This window comes from Odocoileus virginianus, chromosome 1 (assembly GCF_023699985.2).
Source record: "Odocoileus virginianus isolate 20LAN1187 ecotype Illinois chromosome 1, Ovbor_1.2, whole genome shotgun sequence".
NCBI lineage: Eukaryota > Metazoa > Chordata > Mammalia > Artiodactyla > Cervidae > Odocoileus > Odocoileus virginianus.
The window spans coordinates 103,779,536-103,784,331 of record NC_069674.1 but is presented as its reverse complement, the minus strand read 5'-3'; the positions used below and the strand labels follow the sequence as shown (position 1 = coordinate 103,784,331).

The 4,796-nt window shown below is 43.6% G+C and overlaps 1 pseudogene; it reads right to left on the bottom strand.

The window, feature by feature from the left end:
- Positions 1 to 990: 990 nt before the first annotated feature.
- On the bottom strand, positions 991 to 1,532 carry LOC139037727 (centromere protein W-like; annotated as a pseudogene).
- Between the last annotated feature and the right edge of the window lie 3,264 nt (positions 1,533 to 4,796).

Here is a 4,796-nt window from a genome sequence, read left to right as displayed (position 1 = left end):
GGCATGCTAAGAAACACAACTAACCAAGGAGCTCTATCATATCCTTTCTTACTCACATTACTTCCCTATATTTGCCAACCGCTTACACTAAAAAGTAATGCCACTGAAGGAAAGGGAAGATGCGCAGTTCATAGTTTCTTTTCCTTTCAGTCCCTCTTTACTCATTACTAAGCCAAAGGCAGACAGTGTTGGTAGTATGAAGAAGTGAGATGGAATAGTTGAGTTCTTTTTGTGGGGTGTTCTCACTGTTCTGGTAAGAAAAAAAATACATGCTAAGTATGTGTGTGTTATTGTACAGTCATATCCAACTCTTTGAGACCCCATGGACTATAGCCCACCAGGCTCCTCTGTCCATGGAATTCTTCAGGCCAGAATTCTGGAGTAGGTAGCCATTTCCTTCACTAGGGGATCTTCTCAACCCAGGAAGCAAACCTGGGTCTCCCGAATTGCAGGCAGATCCTTCACCATCTGAGCTACCAGGGGAGCCCAAAAGTACATGTGTTGACAGGGAATTATACTATTGGCCTAACATAAAAGCAGAGTGTATTGCTTATGCAAAGGCATTAAAGAGTTAAAATATTTTAAATGTACCTAGATTTGAGTGCACATTGTCTTCCTTCAGAGATTAAGTTGATTCCGTAGTTAACTGTGACTACGTCTAAATACTCGTAGACTTAATTCTAAGAAATACATCTCTTCAAGCTACTTCACACACTGGTTTCATTGAATTTCCATAGGTAAAACATTTGCAATCCCAACAAAAGGGAAGTAGAATGAACTTAAAATGAAATAGTTCCTCAGAAACAAAGATTATGTAGTTCTGTGTGTTACTTGAGGTATTTCAACACCAGTAAAAAACGTAGGAATACACACATCCCTCAGCTAGCCAGTATTTTAATACACAATACTGTTATATAAAAAATGCTTTCATGATCTGTTGTGACCTAAAATAATACATCATATAATTTTCAAAAATGTGCTCTTTGACTTCTAACCTCTGCTGTTCTTTAGAATTACCTTTGCTGTGGCCAGTACATACGCCTTTTTAATGAATACACGCTTATTCTCACAACATTTATCCAAGACTTTTCTGCTAATTGATGAACAAGGGTAAACAGTTCAGATGCACCAGTAGGTTGTGACTTATCTCCAGATGAAGGTAAGGCTTCTTTTTTCTCATAATTTTATTTATTTTATTTTTGGCTGTATTGGATCTTCATTGCCGTCTATGGTCTTTCTCTAGTTGTGGCAAGTGAGGGCTGCTCGTCACTGAGGTCCAAGGGCTTCTCATTTCGGAAGCTGTTCTTGTGGAGCCGTGGGCTCTAGATCGTGGTCTCAGTAGTTGTGGCACATGGGCTTCGCTGCCCTGAGGTATGAGATCTTTTCAGGCTGTGTCCCCTGCATTGGCAGGCAGATTCCCAACCACTAGACCACCAGGGAGACTACTATCATTTGAAGACGCACTTTAGAAAGCCACACGGAGCCTTGCGCTTTCTCATCTTCCTTTGCGAGACGGTAGTATACAGTGCCATTCTTACCCTCCAGCTCTGGATCCAGCCACCTCGGCTTCCTGGTCTACCCTGTGATGCATTGACGCTCACGCCAGTGGGGACACCAAGAATCCGGACTCAAGGCTCCTCCAGGCGCTGAGAGCCGAGTTGGAACATTTGAACCCACCGCCAGTGTTATGTATGGATTATGAAATACAAATTGTATCATTTTATGATTCTGCATCCAAGTTAAATGCTCTTATACTGCATTTAAAACTGACGCTGCACAATGTAAGTGGTGAAGTTTGTACTAATTATTTAAACTTTTAATTTTTTTCTTTATTTAAAATGGTGTGAAATAGAAAAAAAAAAATTAAAACATGACCCATCAAATGAGAAGGAATGAGAGATGGTGGAAGAAAAACTGAAGTTTTATATTTCAGGATCTTTAATTACATTTTTTTTCCCCTTGATTTTTCAGTTTGCACTGGGCTTCACAAATTTATGTACTGGGTCATAGTTAATGATTCTTCCACCCAAGGCTGCAGTTCCTGATGGTGGCCCTTCTCTCCAGCCACGGGCCTCTCTGGGTGCCCAGAGCTGAGCCTTCTATCTTGCACCTTCAAGCTCGCTGCTGGTACACCTGCCACTGCTGCCAGTCTAGTGGGGGGAGGTGGGTAGGGAGACATCACTTCCATGGTTTTCCTTTATCCTCTGCCCAGACCTTTAAATGTGAATCATTTTCTCTAGTCCCTCTTCCCTGGTAGCTCAGATGTAAAGAATCTGCCTGCCAATGTAGGAGACGGGGGTTCCATCCCTGCATCAGGAGGATCCCCTGGAGAAGGAAATGGCAACCCACTCCAGTATCCTTGCCTGGGAAATCACACGGACAAAGGCACCTGGCCAGCTTCAGTCCTGGGGATCACAAAAGAGCTGGACGCAAGTGAGTGGCTGAACAACAAGACCCTCTTTTCCATGCTTCCATTTTCATATGTCTTAGGATAGATAGTTTCAAACACAACAGATATAGAGAAATTAGTATAATGGATGCCCGCGTGCCCACACTCCAGGGTCAGTGATCCTTCTTTCACTTCTTTGGCGTGTGCCATCTGTTTCTGGCTGGGATCCTGACTGATGTAGGGCCTCCCTATGCACTTGAATTACTGTTCAGAGTCATTACACCTCCCTCTTCAACTAGGACAGCCACATGTCAGACTATTTCTGAGAACCAAATGGACATTATCCCACAGGTTAAAATAGGGGAAGTGGCTTTACAAATATTTCCTGCCTGTTCAGTGCAACTTGGCTCCCTAACTCCCCACTCTGACCACCCCCCCCCCCCCCCCCAGGAATCCTGGCTCATCCAGTCTTTGTTTTGTACCCAAAGCTTCAAAGAGAGGGCATACTTGCTGCCATTCAAAGCAAGTGAATGACACTGATCAACAGTATTTATTCCCACAGATTAATACGTGCTGGTCATTTCACTCATAAGAGAACAGGAAACACTTGGGAGAAAATTTTCCTTGTGAGGTGGTCCTCTTTGTGAATAGAGTCTGTGGGGTCACAAAGAGTCCGGTAGGACTGAGCGCACATGCACAAGCCTCTTTGTGAGAGGATTGATTACGCGGTCATAGACCAGCGATTTATTTGTCTTCTGCAATTTCAGGAAAATAATTTTGTCATTAATGAGATTTGCTGGTAAAGCAGAAAGGTCATATCCACTAGGATAGAGTAATCTGTAATATGAGACCTGGGTCTCTTAGCAAGAAAAAAAAATCACTTCAGATTTAGTCTGTTTATTAATAGACACAATAAAAGTAATATACTCATCTATACATGAGTATTTGGAATTAGACTCCTGTTGATCACACCCCACAGGGATGCCATAGCACTGCTTGAATCGATAGGAAGCTAGGGGAGGAAGGGGTGGGGAAAGAACTAATATTTATTGGAGGCCTTCTTTGTGCTATAAATGCTCTCAGGTTTATTATCAACTTAATCCTCATGGCAATTCTAAGAGGTAGATGTTATTATTCCTGTGTTATGGAGGAGGAAAGTGAGGCTCATGGCAGATAAGTTGCCCAAGGCCCAGTTACATGATAATTAAAATAGCCACTATTTATGTATGTCTGTGTTTGACTCTGGCTTCCCTTGTGGTGCTAGAGTAAAGAACCCATCTGCCAATACAGAAGATGTAAGAGACTTCGGTTTGATCTTAGCCTGTGCGCCACAACTCCTGAAGCCCACATGCCCCTGGGCCCATGCCTGGCCACAAGAGATACCAGCACAGTGAGAAGTCTGCACACTGCAACTGGGGAGTAGCTCCCACTCCCTGCAACTGGAGAACCTGTAACCCGGTCTCTTACAATCTGGTAAGAGACCAGGGTCATCATGGCAACCCACTCCAGTGTCCCTGTCTGGAGAATCCCATGGACACAGGAGCCTGTCAGGCTGCAGTCCACAGCGTCCCAGAGAGTCAGACCTGACTGAAGCGACTTAGCATGCACGTACACATGCTTGACTCTATGCAAAGCACTTTACATTGAAATGTGTGGAAATTGAACCCTGTGCGGTAAATCATTCTATGCCCATTATACAGATGAGGTGGGTTAAGCATCTTGCCATGGTCACATCAATAATACTGGCAGAATCAGAATTCTGAGTCAGTTCTGGCTGACTCAAATCCTTGTTACTTCTACTGGTTCCCAAAGGAAATGTGTACACCGTTGCAACTTTTTTCCCCATCTTTTTAAAAACTATGTATTTACTTGTTTTTAGCTGTGCTAGGTCTTCACTGCTGTGTGTGCTTTCTCTAGCTGCAGGGAGCGGGAGCTACTAGTTGCAGAGTGCAGGCTTCTCACTGTGGCGGCTTCTCTTGTGGCCAGGCATAGGCTCGAGGGCATGCGGGCTTCAGGAGTTGTGGCGCACAGGCTAAGTTGCTCCGCGGCATGTGGGATCTTCCTGGACCAGGGGCTGAACTTGTGTCCCCTGAATTACAAGGCTTATTCTTAGCTACTGGGCCACCAGGAAACCCCTTCTTTTTCCATCTTGGGCTTCTCTTCCTCTCTACCAATGTCCACTCCATCATTCTTGTTATATCTTTCTGTCTGATAAAGGACATGAAAGAAATGTGAACAGACAGGTCCTTTGTCATCATATTTCATTGTGCAATCGGTCTCAATAGCAGGCCATTTCTTCCTTTCATCATTTTCTTATCTAACATAATTTTCTCCTTTCATTGTCTCTGGATGTGTTCACTGAAGTACTCCTAAAATATTTTAAGAAGCAATACATTCCTCACCACAT